Source organism: Rhineura floridana, chromosome 1 (assembly GCF_030035675.1).
Source record: "Rhineura floridana isolate rRhiFlo1 chromosome 1, rRhiFlo1.hap2, whole genome shotgun sequence".
Classification (NCBI taxonomy): domain Eukaryota; kingdom Metazoa; phylum Chordata; class Lepidosauria; order Squamata; family Rhineuridae; genus Rhineura; species Rhineura floridana.
Genome location: NC_084480.1, coordinates 257611196 through 257629201, shown reverse-complemented (window position 1 = coordinate 257629201; position 18006 = coordinate 257611196).

The following is an 18006-nucleotide window of genomic DNA, read 5'->3' as shown; positions in this document are numbered from 1 at the left end:
ATCAGTCCAGCTGCTGTCATCCTCCTGTCCTTAAAGTGTCAAAGGATGGCGTGTTTTAAATAATTTTAATACTGTATTTTTGCATTATTGAAACCTGCCATAGGACCATGTGGGGAAGGGAGGGTAAGAAATCAAAACCATCATCATCATAATTGTTTAATCTGCCAGTCTGATTGTGAACTCTCTTGATAATTCTATCAAAAGACTTGGATGTAGTGATAAGCAACTATGTCAGCTTCTTCCAGTTTCTCATTTTTTCAGGTCTTAAGTTCTGTTCTCCACATTTCCATAATACTTTGCAAGGGGGGGGGTTAAGTTCTCGTGAAAATTCATTAGCATTTTAATGTGAATTTCTCCTAATATACACACTTGTATGCAATTTTGCCATATATTCTTGCAAAGCAATTTCCCCTAAAAATACATTTTTTCTATGTTATTTTCACTAATATGTGCATTTTTATGGACACTTTACCTCAGTATATGCATTTTTGTGCACATTACTTGGCTGCAGAACTTCATTGCAAGTCAGACAAGTGCGAGTTTCAAAGAATAGCTGTGTGTGAGTTCTCACAGTGTTTCAGAAGTTTGATTAGGTTCATCTTTTTATTATTTCATTTATGAATTGCTTCCATGAGCCATTCGAAAGCAATTTACAATCTAATAACATCTATAAAACAGATCCATATTTAAAACAGTTAAAACAGTTGCATACATACACACACACACACAATTAAAAACTAACAAACAAAAACAATTATAAATATAAAAACAGTTTAGAACAACAGCAGCACCTAAAATCAGTTCCAATCCAAGATACATACCAAATGAGATAAAGACTTTGGAAGGTTTTAAATATGAACTGAATCTAATTTCTCCCATCCCTCCTTATACCATTGATTTTGCATCACTTTTGTGCAGCCTGCCTAGTTCTTCACACAAGCCCTCTCTCTACCTTTCATCAGCAAGATATCATTGCACGGTATGAAGAACTGAAAGCTGCTCATCTTACGCTTGTAGTAATTTGTCCCATTAAGAAAGGTTACTGCTTGACTTACTTAACAAATTATACAGCCACGAGAGTGGCTGTATACTATAGTCAGCAGGGATTTTTTGCATTCTGTAATGTTAAATCAAAAATATCCCCCATACCATTCTGATGCTTCCCATAAGCTCATTTCAAAACAAAACCTTACAAAACTTATAGTCCTGAACTCAGAAACGCTTGCTTTACAACCCTCTCAATCTTCATGGCAGAGATAATCGAGAGTTCAAAGTGTAAAAAGAGAGAGAGAAAAACCAGACCCCTTTTGGACTTTTTTCAGACAGAGTTCTCATAATCTGTTGAAATTAATAAAAATCAGCCATGTTCATAAGCACCTGTAATCCTTTTACTGACCTTGCCCCATACTCTGACCTTCATCTTCTGCAGTTTAAAAGTAAAAAAATATGCCTAGCTGATTTTTAATTAATTTAAGAAATTTAGCATTGAACTCAATGATAATGTTGGGCATGCTCAGTATGAACTAGCTGTCAGTGTTCTAAAAGCCAGACTCGCGGCTGCTGGGTTGCCTAATCAGGGGGTCACACCCACACCAGACTTTGATTTCACATGAGACAGTCATGGCTTCCCCCAAAGAATCTTGGGAAGTGTAGTTTCTGAAGGGTGCTGAGGGGAGACTCCTATTCGCCTGACAGAGCTCCAGTGGCCAGACTGCTTTAACAGTCAGCCACTCTGATTGAAACTCTGTGAGGGGAACAGGGCATCTCCTAGCAACTCTCAGCACCCTTCACTAACTACATTTCCCAGGATTCTCTGGGAGAAGCCATGATTATCTAAATTTATTTATTTATTTATTTATTATTGAATTTGTATACCGCCCCACAGCCAAAGCTCTCTGGGTGGTTTACAACAATTAAAAACATTAAAAACAGATATACAAATTTAAAAACACATTTTTAAAAAGCAATTTAAAAACACATGCTAAAATGCCTGGGAGAAGAGGAAAGTCTTGACCTGGCACCAAAAGATAACAGTGTTGGCACCAGGTGCACCTCGTCAACATAATCATTCCATAATTTGGGGGGAACCACTGAGAAGGCCCTCTTCTTTGTTGCCAGACTCCCAGCTTCCCTCCCAGTAGGCACCCGGAGGAGGGCCTTTGATGTTGAGCGTAGTGTATGGGTGGGTTCGTGTTGGGAGAGGTGTTCCATCAGGTATTGTGGTCCCAAGCTGTGTAAGGCTTTACAGGTTAAAACCAGCACCTTGTATTGAGCTCAGAAACATACAGGCAGCCAATGCAAGTGGGCTAGAATCGGTTTTATATGTTCAAACTGTCTGGTCCCTGTTACCAATCTGGCCACTGCATTTTGAACAAGCTGCAGTTTCTGAACCGTCTTCAAAGGCAGCCCCAAATACAGCGCATTGCAGTAATCTAACTTGGAGGTTACCAGAGCATGGAGAACTGAAGCCAGGTTATCCCTGTCCAGATAGGGGCGTAGCTGGGCCACCAATCGAAGTTGGTAGAAGGCACTCCGTGCCACTGAGGCTACCTGAGCCTCAAGTGACAGAGATGGTTCTAGAAGAAACCCCAAGCTACTAACCTGATCCTTCAGGGGGAGTGCAACCCCATCCAGGACAGGTTGGACATCCACCATCCGGTCAGAAGAACCACCCACTAGCAGCATCTCAGTCTTGTCTGGATTCAGCCTCAGTTTATTAGCCCTCATCCAGTCCATTGTTGCAGCCAGGCACTGGTTCAGCACACAGCCTCACCTGAAGAAAATGAAAAGGAGAAATAGAGCTGCGTGTCATCAGCATACTGATGGCAACGCACTCCAAGGCTCCGGATGACCGCACCCAACGGTTTCACGTAGATGTTGAACAGCATGGGGGACAGAACTGACCCCTGCAGAACCCCATACTGGAGAGTCCAGGGTACTGTGCAATGTTCCCCAAGCACCTCCTTCTGGAGCCAACCCGCCAAGTAGGAAAGGTACCACTGCCATACAGTCCCTCCCACTCCCAACTCAGCCAGTCGTCCCAGAAGGATACCATGGTTGATGGTATCGAAAGCCGCTGAGAGATCAAGGAGAATCAACAGCGTTACACTCCCCCTGCCTCTCTTCCGACAGATGTCATCATACAGGGTGACCAAGGCTGTTTCCATGCCAAAACCAGGCCTGAAACCCAACTGACATGGATCCAGATAATCGGTCTCATCCCAAGAGTGTCTGGAGTTGGCCTGCCACCACTCTATCTCTATCTAAAGGGAAATCAAGGTCTGGTGTGGATGTGGCCAGTGACAGCATGTTACCAAATTCTTCCAAGCTACACCAGAAGTGGATTGGACTGTGAAAGACCAACCCAAATTGTGTTTGCATTTTTACACATTTGTAGGGCAGTACAATATCTCAGAGAGGAGATCAGGTCTCCTGCTCCCCTGGTGCATTCACTATAGCTGCCCAATTTCCCTGCTTTTTAAAGTTTGATAAAAATATCTGTTAGCTATAGGTACATTCTTAAACCGCAAGATTTTTTGCCTATTAGTGAATCTGAAATGTCATATTTTGAATAAATATATAAATTGGTGTGTGTATGTGTGAAATTTTGTCTAAAAGCCAGCTTGTGATCTCTGCAGTTATTGCTGGAACTGGTTGAAAAATAGGAAATGGTTAAAGGATAGGAAGCAGAGAGTAGAAATAAATGGACAGTTCTCACCATGAAGGGATCTGTACTGGAACCAGTGTTTTAAACTTTGCTCTGGAGTTAAAAGCAGTGGGGTGCACAAATTATCATATAAGTGCAACATAAAAAGAAGAATAGAATAATAGATTTGGAAGGGGCCTATAAGGTCCTCGACTCCAACCCCCTGCTCAATGGACTGGATCACACCAAAGGTCTCTCTAGTCCATAATCCTGTTTCCCAGTGCCAAACCAGATGCCTATGGGAAGCCCACCAGCACGACTTGACAATAACAGCATTCTCCCATTCTTCATCAGTGACTGGCTGCTGATGACACTCACTGGAGCAAATCGGAACTTTTTTCCAGTTCAAATGCCAGGATCAGAGGCCCTCATCTGGGTTGGAATGACAGTGGGAGGCAAATGCTAAAGCCCTGTTAACACTCACCCCCCTCATGGCAGGGTACTATTTCAGACTGAACCCCTGCAATTTACTTTTCAAACACCAATCATGCAGGTGCTAATCTCATCTAGTTTGGCCCTAAATATAACGTGATGCCCATTGGAACAAAAAATCCTCATACAGGCTGATTGAATCTGAGCTGGTGGTGACTGTCCAGGAAAGAGATCTTGGGATGGATGGCCCAATGAAAATGTTGATCCATTGTGTGGTAGCTCTGAAAAAAAGGCAATTTTCATGTTTTGGATCATTAGGAAAGGGATTGAAAATAAACCTGTCAATATATTAATATAATCATTATGACAAGTTACAATGTTATGATGCAATTACATTTTGAATACTATATATAGTTCTGATCGCTGCACCTCCAAAAGGATTTTGTAGAGCTGGAAAAGGGAAACTAAAATTATGAAGAGGCTGGAGCATATCCGCTATGAGAAAGATGTGGTGCTTTTTAGTTTAGAAAAAGCAGCCAAGTAAGGAGGAACCTGACAGAGGTATACATTCTGTATACAATGGGATTAGTCAAATTCATGGAGGATAAGGCACATTGGCTACTAGTCATGATGACTGTATGCTATCTCCAGGATCAGAGGCAGTAGACCTGTTGGCCTGATGTCTGCTTTAGGGATTCCCTGGCAATGTGGCAAGCCACTGCTAGGCCCTTCTGTGTGCAAAACAGATGCCCTACCATCAAGCTACAGCCTCTCCCATTTGTGAAATGCAGGGCATTTAAGATTTGTGTGTGTTCCCTGAAGAACATTTGTACATCCAGGACTGTATCCAGAAGAACTATCTATGGTATATGCAAACTGCCCATGCTGGTTCAAGATGAAGCACGCCAGAAGTGAATCAGATATTTGAACGGTAGTGACATATAACTGGCTGCATCATGCAGATGTAGTTAAGGAGAGCAACCTCGGAGCATTCCCATCGCAGTTTCCATTTCACCCACAACCTGCTGTGTGGTGATGAGAACAGGCGAAAAAATGTCTTCATAATGATAATCACAGTGTGTGTTACAGAGGAGGCAGAACCACAGAGGCATGCAAACAGCATATGTTTTCTCTTCTGTTAGTGCCAGAGCCATTATGCATCAAATGGGATTCTTGACAAAACAGCAAAGCATTTTTTATCATGTCTGAGCAAGGCAAAACAATTTACCTTGTCTGAGTAAAAATAAAGAAGAAAAAATCTTCAGGTTTATCAACCTCGTCCATTTAATTAGGTGTTACGGTACAAGAGAATTAAGCAGTCTGAAGGGCAACCTTGATTCACAAATGTGTCAGTGACATGAACATAGGAACCTTCCTTATGCCAAGTCCGACCATTGGTCCATCTAGCTCAGTATTATCTCCTGACTGGCAGAAGCTCTCCATGATTTCAGACAGGAGACATTCCCAACCCGGCCTCTGGATTCCAGGGATTCAGCCTGGAACCTTCTGCATGCAAAATGGCCCAGGCCTTTCATTTCATAGAAATGAGATTTCAGTGGTTTTCTTTGGATTTTTCCAATCAGTCTCAATAGAAAACTTTTCCATTTGCATCACTCTGGAAATAAGGGTCGGGCTTACAATGGCTACATCTTACAGCCAGTAAACACAGAACCAGAAGATCAAAATTTTGAAAATGCTTCATTTATGGCTAACTATATTATGTGAGAGACTAAGAGAACAAGACGAAATGCAGTGCTCAAATTCAGTTGGACAGAAGGAATAATTTTCATAGAATCATAGAGTTGGAAGGGGCCTTGTAGGCCATGGAGTCCAACCCCCTGCTCACAGCAGGAAATCCACAGCTAGAGCATCTCCCGCAGATAGCTGTCCAGCCTCTGCTTGAAGACATCCAGCAAAGGGGATCCCACCACCTCCCTAGGCAGTCGGTTCCATTGCCGAACTGCCCTTACTGTCAAGAAGTTCCTTCTAATATCCAATGTGAATCTACGCTCCTGCAACTTAAAACCATTAGACCTAGTCCTACCCTCTGGGGCAGCAGAGAACAAATCTGTACCCTCCTCTATGTGACAGCCCTTCAGGTACTTAAAGAGTGCAATCATATCACCCCTCAGCCTTCTCTTCACCAGACTGAACATGCCAAGTTCCTTCAACCTTTCCTCATAAGACTTGTTCTCCATACCGTCTATCATCCTCGTCGCCCTCTTCTGAACCCGCTCTAACTTGTCTATAACTTTCTTAAAATGAGGTGCCCAGAACTCAACGCAGTATTCCAGATGAGGCCTGACTAATGCAGAATATAGTGGGACTATTACTTCCCTCGACCTGGAAACTATAGCTGTTTATGCAGCCCAAAACCGCGTTTGCCTTTTTTGCCGCAGCATCACACTGCTGGGTCATGTTCAACTTGCGATCCACTACAATTCCAAGGCCCTTCTCACACGCACTACTGCTAAGCCGGGTATTTCCCATCCTGTACCCGTGCATTTTGTTTTTGTGGCCTAAATGCAGAATCCTGCATTTGTCTTTATTGAATGTCATTTTATTAATTTCAGCCCAATTTTCTAGTCTATCCAGATCCCTTTGGATTTTATTCCTGTCTTCCATTGTGTTAGCTATCCCTCCCAGTTTCGTATCATCCACAGACTTCATAAGGCTTCCCTCCACCCCATCCTCTAAGTCACTGATAAAAATGTTGAAGAGTATCGGCCCCAGGACAGAACCCTGTGGCACTCCACTCGAGACCTCCTTCCAGTCCGAAGCAGAGCCACCGACGACCACTCTTTGAGTACGGTTTTCCAACCAGTTGTGAATCCACCTGACAGTATTTCCATGTAGTCCGCATTTGACTAGCTTGCTAATCAAAAGGTCGTGGGGGACTTTGTCAAACGCCTTGCTGAAACCTAGATAGATGACATCTACAGCATTTCCACCATCTACTAAGCTAGTGACCCGATCAAAAAAAGAGATGAGATTAGTTTGACAGGATTTTTTCCTTGACAAACCCATGCTGGCTCCTTCTAAGCACAGCATTGTCATCTAGATAGTTGCCAATGGACTCTTTTATTATCCGTTCTAATATCTTTCCCAGTATTGAAGTCAGACTGACCTGCCTGTAATTCCCCGGATCTTCTTTTTTACCCTTTTTAAAGAGCTGTCCTCTTAGTTGCCATTTTAGAAGGTTACAGGGAGAGGGAGAGATTAGCTAAAATAGGGAGGAGTCAGTGGGCGGGTCTTGTGGTAGAGTCCCTATAATGCTGAAGAAATGTCCCTGCAAATGGATGCTGTTTATATTTTCCCATGCTGAACAGCCAAATCCAGGAGCTACATCTGCACATTTGTCTCACTGAGGCCTGATCATCTTTTTGGAGATGGGAGAGAGAGAGAAAAGGACGAGATTCATTTAATAATAATAATAAAATTTTATTTATGAGTCTCCTATCTGGCCAAATTAACAGCCACTCTAGGCGACGTACATCAATACAATAAAATACAATATAAAACAATGAGAGCCACAATCAATAATTAGATTATTAGATTAACAGTACAGTTCTGATTAATAACAGTATTAAAAGCTAACCCACCCCAGGGATCCCATAGACCTGCCTGAACAGCCACATCTTCAAGGCTCGGCAGAAACCTATCAGGGAGGGGGAATGGCGAAGATCGAAAGGAAGGGAATTCCAGAGGGTGGGGGCCAAAATCGAGAATGCCCTCTCTCTAGTCCGCACCAGACTCGCTATTTTAACTGGTGGGACTGAGAGAAGGTCTTGTGTGGCTGATCTCGTCAGGGGGCATAATTGGTGATGCTGGAGGCGCTCCTTCAGATAAACTGGGCAGAAACTGTATAGGGCTTTATAGGTCAACACCAACACCTTGAATTGGGCCCGGTAAACAACTGGCAGCCAGTGTACATCTACTAACACCGGAGTGATATGATCACGGCGATGGCTGTTCTTAATCAATCATGCCGCCGCATTCTGTATCAGTTGTAATTTCTGGACCGTTTTCAAGGGTAACCCCACGTAGAGCGCATTACAGTAGTCTAAGCGGGAGGAGACCAGGGCATGTATCACCCGTGGGAGCAGATGGACAGGAAGGTAAGGTTGCAGCCTCCTTATCAGATGTAATTGATACCAAGCTGCCCGGCTCACTGCTGAAACCTGAGCCTCCATAGACAGTTGGGAGTTAAGAACGACCCCGAGGCTGCGGACCTGGTCTTTCAGGGGTAATCTTACCCCATTAAACACCAAGACTATTTCTCCTAACCTTCTGTTGTCTCCCACGAGTAACACCTCGGTCTTATCGGGGTTTAGTTTCAGCCTATTCCTTCCCATCCATCCACTTACGGATTCCAGGCACTTGGGCATGGTGTCCACAGCCAACTCTGGTGAGGACTTAAATGAGAGATAGAGCTGCGTGTCATCTGCATATTGGTGGCACTGCAGCCCAAATCTCCTGATGATAGTCCCCAGCGGCTTTACATAGATGTTGAATAGCATGGGGGAGAGGATAGAACCCTGTGGCACTCCACAATTGAGAGGCCAAGGGTCTGAAACCTCATCCCACAATGCCACCCGTTGATGTCTGTCTGAGAGATAGGAACGGAGCCACCGTAAAACAGTGCCTCCTATTCCCAATCCCACCAGGCGATCTAAAAGGATACCGTGGTCGACGGTATCGAAAGCCGCTGAGAGATCGAGGAGGACGAGGAAGGTATATTCTCCCCTATCCAATGCCCTCCTCATATCATCCACCAGGGCGACCAAGGCTGTTTCAGTTCCATGTCCAGTCCTGAAGCCTGATTGGAATGGATCTAGATAATCTGCTTCATCCAAGTGTGTCTGTAACTGTTTGGCCACCACTCATTCAATCACCTTGCCCAAGAACGGTAAATTAGAGACTGGGTGGAAGTTATTTAACTCTTGGGGATCCAAGGAAGACTTTTTCAAGATGGGCTTTATTACTGCTTCCTTGAGGGCTGATGGCATTACACCCTCTTCCAAGGATGCATTTACCACTGCCTTGATCCCTTCGCTCAGTCTCTCTTTACAGCTCATAATGAGCCATGAAGGGCAAGGATCAACCAGACAGGTGGTCGGCTTCACAGTACAGAGCACCTTGTCCACTTCCTCAGAGAGAAGAGGCTGAAACCAATCCCACCGGACCGGAGTGCAACTGGCCGACTCTGGCTCACTTCTTGCGTCCACGGCGTACGGAATCGTGCTCTTCAGGCGCTCGATTTTATCGGCAAAGTGTTTGGCAAATATGTCACAGGAGGCTTTAGAGTGCTCCATGGATTCCTGAACAACTGGACCGACCAGGTTTCGGACCACTTGGAACAACCTCCTGGGACAACACTCTGCGGACGCAATAGAGGCAGCAAAAAATTCCCTCTTTGTTGCCTTTGTTGCCACCTGGTAGGCAGCTATTGCTGCTCTAACCAGTGTCCGATCGCCTTCAGAGTGAGATTTCCGCCACCGGCGCTCTAGTCGTCTCACCTCCTGTCTCAGACCCCGGAGCTGTGGTGTATACCAGGGTGCTATCTTAGTTCTATTCAGGGGGAGAGGACGTTTCGGAGCCACCCGGTCTATGCCCTACAGTTACGAGAGATGCTTGGGTGCCTATATCAACCTCAGCCTCCACCACATGTATCCCCTCAGCTGGAAGTTTCGCGGCAGCCCACCTCTGCAAGACAACCTGGCTGCCATGATGATGCCCCGCTACCCTCACCTAACCCATTTGATGTGGTCAGGGGCAGAGTGGGTGTGGAACCCTCACAGATGGATAACTACTTAAACTTCTTCCAGGCTGACCCTGATGAATGGTCTCTGCACTATCAAATCACTTCACTGGGATTTAAATAACTTTTGAGTTTCTTTCGTACGCTATTTGATTGTAATGGTGATTGGGAATGAGGAACAAAATGGGAGAGAGACATTTGCAATATAAAAGAACTAAAAAGATTTGTAACCCACCCTTCACCATAAGGTCCCAGGATGGCTAACAATAATATACAATTAAAAACAAGAAAAACAGTTATAAAAACAAGTAAAGCCATTCCAAACAGCAGAAGCATTACAAATAGGGTTGCCATATTCCAGTTCCACAAATCCGAGCAGGCTAATTTGCATATTATGCAATTATGTAAGTTAAGCATATTAATGGTTACATTATCTAGTTGTTTTGTGTGTGTGTGTGCCTTGTAATTACCACCAAAAACTGGGGGAGGATATGAGGAATCTATTTTTTTTTTAAAAAAAAATCCTTACATTTTCAGCCTTAAACGCCTAGACTTTAGTTTCCAATACTATGGAATATTTATTTATTAACAGGATTTATGTCCTGCCATTCCAATGTTAAAAACCAATCAAAATTCAGATAATAATTTTAGAAATACTATAAGTTCTAGATCTAAATCCATTGTGCTACTGGTCCAACTTTGTAAATAATATTTCCCTGCTGATTTTGTTCCTTATAGTCCTTTAACATCTGTTGTAGCTTACTAATTCTGTGGTGCAATACCGTAATGTTGGTCTGTACAGAAGACTGTAAAATATATGAACTATCTCTCACTAACTTGTGAAACTTTACACTGAATATCTATGCAGGGCTGGATTTAAACTTGTGGCCCTAAGCTATAACATGAGCGAGGCCCTTCCCTCTTCAACAAATAATAACAAATTTAAATGCAAAATACAGGTTGTACAATTAAACAGAATTTGATAGTCGTGTAATATAGGTATTAAAAATGCAAGTTACATGTGTGCACATTATTTAGGAGTTTGTCAAACACATATCACAATTAAACAATATAATATAAGGTTGTAATATATAAATTAGATATAATTTATATATACATGCAGGCTGTTTTCTGCAAGAATCCAAAAGGCCGCATGTATATGACGTTCTATAGAATTGTTTACTGTTTACGGCAAGCTAGCTGCAACAATGATATTCAATACCTACCAAAAATTATCTTCATTTTGTATGATGTTTATGGTTTCCCGGTGGCAATGTTGTAAACATTTTCTTTCTTTTTTTCTAATCCAAGGCCCCTCGTAATGTGAGGCCCTAAGCTGTAGCTTGCTTAGCTTGTAGTAAATCCAGCCCTGCGTCTATGCTAAATGAGGCAGGCAGAATAGTCTTAACTGGGAACAATAACAATATATTCCAGGGCTATGGGAAATTCTGATCATATCCTCAGTATGAGGTAGTGAAAGAAAATGAACAAAATCTATTTGAATTACTCCACATACCTTTTTTAATATATATATATATATATACACAGAAAATCTAACAAACATAAAAAATAATTAAGGCTGCAATCCAATACACACTTACCTGGGAGTAAATCTCATTGAACCCAATGGAGCTTACTTGAGTAGACATGTATTCGATTGCACTGTAAATGATACAAGTTTACTAGTCTCAAAAAGCACATCTAAAGTACATTTAAAAGTATATCTAAAGAGACAATCTGATCATATATTCTACTACAGTAATCAACACATTTATTCTGTTTCTCTAAAAAGATATATTTTGTCCCTCTACATTTAATATTTACTCCTCATCTTTTTAGCTTCATTTAAAAAAGCCTATAGGATAACACAGGGGCAGAATGGCTATAATATGTGATCAGTGTAGTTTGCAGCAGTGTACTACACAGGAGAATGTTAGTATAAACTATGAACCAAAGTCTATGTAGAACATTGGTGTGATATTAGAGTTACCCAAGATAAAAGGTTTTAAATCTTTTACAGAAATTGTTAAAGGATTTTTGACTTGATTTTGTAGACTAGACAAGAGATTAGCAGGACCTCCTCTATGACTAAAGTATGCTCTTCCATGGACCCCTTTGGGTTGAACATTGAATGGGACTCAGGAGCCGCCAGTCTTCCCCCCTCAAGGGCCTGTAGCATGACTGCGGCACGAGAAACACCATCCCCTGGACTCACCTTAGCAACCTGACCAAACAAAGAGCAGCTGTGGTAACAATAAAAAATTACTTACGGGCAATATGTGCGCCCGCCAAAGCTCTAAAAGAAAAAGCAAGGAAGTGATGTAGGCTTATGGGCTTTATGGCTCTAAAGCCCTGGTCATCTCTATAGTGAAAACTCTAAATACTTTGCATTGGAAGTCTGGGCAAAATGGGCAGAAAACTGCCTCCACGTTTTGCCTTCTATCTCTGGATCCACAAGGACTAGAGACTAGCTTTTTTTGAAAAATGAAAGCTGAGAATCTGGGCCACCTACTGGACAAAGCGGGCATCAGGTGGCATGGACAGAATCCGGGTAAAACCTGGCTAACCAGGCAATATGGCAACCCTACCCATCAGAACATCTCAGTGATTGAGATGGAACATAGGGAGTCAGGTGGCCCTTAAGGTAATTTGGGCCCAAGTTGTTTAGGGCTTTGTGAAGTAACACAAGTATCTTGAACCTGGCCTGGTAGCAAATTGGCAACCAGTGCAGTTCTTTCAGCAGCAGGAAAATATGTTGCCAGTAATCTGCTTCTGCAGTCTGGCCACTGCATTCTGTACCAGTTGCAGCTTCCGGACCAGATACAAGTGAGGCCATACATAATGCGTGTTACAGTCATGGGAGGGGGGGATATGCTTTAAATAGGTTTTAATGTATGGTGTATACACACAGCCTTTGATGAGCAGCAATCCCATACCCATTCATCTGGAAGTAAGATCTCAGGGGGACTTCTTTCTGTGCAGACATCTATAGGACTGTGCTGTAAGACTTCTTCAATGTAAGATTTTGTAAATGCTATGAATGATAGTTCAGCTAGGGATGGGGGAGAAATTCCATTCAGTTCTCATTTAAAGCTGAGTATATCACATTTGCACTTTCCATAACAATATGAGAACTAAAACACAGCCCTCCTTTGAAATTGCACTTATCCAAATTTTGCAATGCGGTTCTCCAATCAATGTTTTTAAAATGCATATATTAGGGGAAAGTGTGCATAAATATGAATATATTATTGAAAATAACATACAAAACACATTATATTAGGAGAAATTGCTTACAAAAATGTGTACACTAGTCAAAACTGCAGACAAATATGTGCTTATTTGCACTAAAATGCTGAAGTATTTTCATGAGGATTTACAAAAAAATCAAATTGCTGCAGAAATGTGGAGAACTGAATTTAAGATGGGGAAAATGAGAAATTGGGAGAACTGGGGGGGAAAAAGACCCATCTTTCCATCTCTACTTTCAGCCATGTAGCGTCTTTCTCCCAGAGGATTGTCAGGCTCTGACTCTTCTGTCAACATGGCAACAGATGAATAGCATGAACTGAGTTGGGAACTACTTCTTAATGGACACACACTCATCAGCTGCCCAAAACCTTGAAATCCAAAGGCAAGTATGTTGAAAAAGATATGCTAGTATTATTTCTATGTACCACTGCCCTCTACTGGAATTCATGTAACATAATACTAAAAATTATTAAAGCTGTTTGGCACAGGGCATATCTATAGCATACACTTGAATTGGATAAATAAAACTCATTTCCCACCCCCCCAAGAAATTTTTGGAAGTGCAATATTGTAAGAGGGAACTAGATATCTTGAGCACATCAGTCTCATCACCTTGGCAAACTACAATTCTCAGGATACTTTGAGAAAAACTGGTATAAAAAATAAGGCTTGTAGTGTAGACATGTCCTTACTATATAAATTTTTTCTGTATTGATAAAGCCATGTTTGGATTCAAGTCCTGTTGATTTCTTTTAATAGTTTGTATTATAGGATTTTGTTGTAATTTTCTAATCCAATAGGAATTAAATGATGTGTTTTAAAAATTTCTAATAAGAAAATCTTAAATTTGGTGGTTATTTATTTCTTTACGCCAAACTAGTGGGGACTAATCACAAGATTAATGTGCTTACGTGAATTACTTTAAATAATATATTGGCAATTTAAACATGCAACTTTTTTGCAATCTTCAAAGGTAATAAATAAGAGTTTTTATTTCGTACTTTTACATTACAGTACATATTAAAGGTATGCATGGGCCAAAAGAGTTATCTTTTATCTGTATGTTTGTCTTTAATTGTCTTTAATTCCTGGCAACCAAGAGGTGTTCTGTATCTTTAAAAGTTGTGCAGGGGGAAGGGAGAATTTCACCTTGTGGGTTTTCCCATTACAGGGTTGCAAGAAAACCTGCACTTGGCTGAAGCTTCTCTTCTATTAAAGATACAGAAGCATGCTCAGGCCCTGAGCCTGGCAACCCTATGCAAAGCCCATAAACCTGAAGAAGAAGAGATAAGGGTAAAAAGAGAGCAACATGACACAGAAAAGTAGAGAAGCAACTGAGACATAGTGACACAAAGCTTTGTGGGGGCCCTGATCCAACTCGGGAGGTTTATTGACATCTCACTTCAAATCAAGAGGTGGGGGGAAAGAGCCCTGAATCACTCTGCTTCATTATTTGACTCCCACATAGAGCGAATGCACATACGCCAAGTAGATATCTATGCCTACACAGACAGAGGTGGAGACTGATATATAGATAGATAGATGTGCATATAAACACACATCAACAAAGATTTCAAATGTGTCATAAATCTTACTGACATTTTAAGACAGTGTAAAGAAGTGTAAGAAAACATATAGTCATCATCACTTATTCCAGTACAGATGAGTTAGTGAGTGAATAATAGGTAACTTGCCTAAAAACACCCAGAAGCCTCAGGATGAGCCAAGTTTTGATAACCCTTGACAAGAGTCCCATCTCAAGAGTCCCAACAGTGCAGCACACCATAAATTACAGCTGGGGATCTTGGTTACAAGAAATGAGTTACAATATCATTCTTGACATGGCATAAAGTTACTGACTGCAGACAAAGTTGGTCTCATTTCAGTATTTGAGTTGGTCCTGTTTGGCATTCCTTTAAACTAAAGCACAATAGGGTCTGACTTCTTTGTTGTTCATCTCATTCATTTGGGGGAATACAGTGCATACAGTGCAATACAGAATACAGTGCATGCTTTTTAAATGCTCCCGAGGAAGTTCATTTTGAAAGTGTTGGTCCAATACAATTTTAATTTTTATACACCTTTGAGATTTCATCTCTCTTTCTCACTCACTCACTCACTCACACACACACACACACACACACACACACACACACACACTTTTTCCTATTGGTGCCTTCCTCCTACCTTCAGGTTCATCAGGTATCCCTTTAAATAATGACAGTGTCTGAATTCTTGGTAGTCCAGCTCAAAGATGAAAGCTGTCTTCCTTTGTGGAGGCCGCAATGTAGTTATCCGCTGAGAGATAGTTATGTGGAGTCATATCCTGATCTGAGGAGCATTTATTACTGATCTTTGGTTATTATTGCTTCTGATGCTGCTTTGTTCGGCTTATTGATTTTAACTGATAGCCATTCTTTGCACTGAAGCTAAGAGCAGATACCAAAGTTCTAAAGATGCAATGAAACAGAATGAGATTTAACATAAGAACATAAAGTGAGCCCTACTAGATTGGACAAAAAAGCCTAACTACTCTAGCACAGTGGCCACCCACATGCCTCTTGGGATGTCCAGAAGCAGGACACAAAGGCAGTAGCTTCTTCCATTGTTGCTTCCCAGCAACTAGGACTGAGAGCGATATTGCCTTTGTATGTGGAAGTTGTAAGCCATCATGACTAGTAGCCATTGTCAGACCTTTCCTCCATTAATATGGAGCCATCTGAAGTAGTGGCCACCTAATCTAATGGCCATCACTGCCTAAGCTAGTGGTCACTGCTATATCTTGTGGCAGTAAATTACTTTCACAGAGTGTGAAAAAGTCCATTCATTTTTCTGTCCTCATTCTCCTGCCAATCAATTCTACTGGAAGACCTTGAGTTCTGGTCTTATGAGAGGGGGGGAAAGTCTTGCTATCCACTTTCTCCACTCTGTGCATTCTTTTTATATTCATATTTTATTTTACAAGATTTATATAGTTTAATTTAAAAAACCCACACCTCTCTAGCAGTTTACATGAAATAATATAAAATATTCATCAAATCAAACTTAAAAACAGACATAGTAAAATGGATAAAAATATAGATAAAATTAACAGTCTAAAATATATATATATAATAAAATTACATGCCCAGATAGGCTTACCTAAATAAAAAACTTTAGCAGCATCAACAGTACCATGAAGGTGCCTTACTAATATTAACGGGCAGAGAATTCCAGAGAATAGGTGTTGTTACACTGTTATAAAATCTATCATGTCTCCCTAAACTGCTTGCCACCATTCTCCAACTACAGGTTCAGTAGACTAGAACATGTATAATACACATTTGGGACTGGGCTGAAGAAAACAAGTTTGGGCAACAGACTCTCATTGTTGAAGTACAGCACTGAGTTTTCAATTATATTTCATTCAGATGTGTTCTCGGGCATCTTGCCTCTTCTCCTGTTAGCATCTTCCCTCTTTTTCTTATTCAGGCTTGTCCAATCTTCATAATAGTGCCATCTGTTTTGTCATGTACCAGTTCTATCTCCACTCTGTACAGCTCTCCATTCACAGGCTAGAATTCCAGTATCAATTAGGGTAGACTTTGGCTCTTCCTCAGGTTCCAGAGCTTCAAGTGAATCAAATACTGGATGTGGCCTGAGAATATATTGGTCTGTACCATCACAGTTGCTTGCTCGAGATATTGGTGTGTGAAATACCCTGCCCCGCTATCAGCTGGTGGCACACAATAGTCTAGATCAGCCTTTCCCAACCAGTGTGCCTCCAGATGTTGTTGGACCACAATTCCCATCTTCCTGACCATTGGCAATGCTGGCTGAGGCTGATGGGAGTTGTGGTCCAACAACATCTGGAGGCACACTGGTTGGGAAAGGCTGGTCTAGATTATATTTCTCTATTACACACTTTCCAGCTACAAAAGATTCAAAGCAGGGCATAGAATAATACAAACAAGTGTATCTGCACCGGGGGAGAGGGGCACTTGCCCTTTCCCTGAATTCTAAATTTATTATACAGCCACAAGAATGGCTGTATACTATAGCCAGCATAGATTTTCACATTCCACCATGTTAAATTAAAAATTCCTCCTATGCCATTCTGCTGCTTCCCATAAGCTCATTTTTAAAAAAAAACTTGCAAAATTTATAGTCCTGAACTCAGAAATGTGTGCTCAACAACCCTCTAAGTTTTCATGGTGATACACAAGACACTCAGAGAGAACGCAAAGTTCAAAGTCTAAAACAAGAGGGAAAAAATCTCAAACCTCTGTTGGACTTCTTTCTGTCAGTGTTCTCATAATTTGTTGAAATTAATTAAAAACCAGCCATGTTCACAGAGTACCTGTAATCTTATGACTGAGCTTGCCCTATACTCTGACCTTCATCTTCTGTAGTTTAAAAGTTTAAAAAGTGTTTGGCTGATTTTAATTAATTTAAGAAATTTAATATTGGAGTCTATGGTAGTGCAGGTACGCTTAGTAAGAACCAGCTGTCAGTGTTCTAAAAGCCAGACTCACAGCTGTTTGGCTTGACTAATCAGGGGGCACACCCATGCCAGACATTTATTCCACTTTAAACAATCATGGCTCCTCCCAAAGAATCCTGGAAAGTGTAGTTTGTGAAGGGTGCTGACAGTTGTTAGGAGACTCGTATTCCCTTGACAAAGCTCCAGTGGCCAGAGTGGTTTAACAGACAACCCCTCTTCTGGTGATTGTTGCTCTGTGAGGGGAATAGGGTGTCTCCTAACAACTCTCAGCACACTTCACAAACTTCCCAGGATTCTTTAGGGGAAGCCACAACTGTTTAAAGTGGAATAAATGTCTGGTGTTGATATGGCCAGGAACAGATTTGGTTTAAATTTGGGTGAGAGACTACACGTCTGCTGTAGAATATAAAGGTGGGAGAAATATTGTTTAGT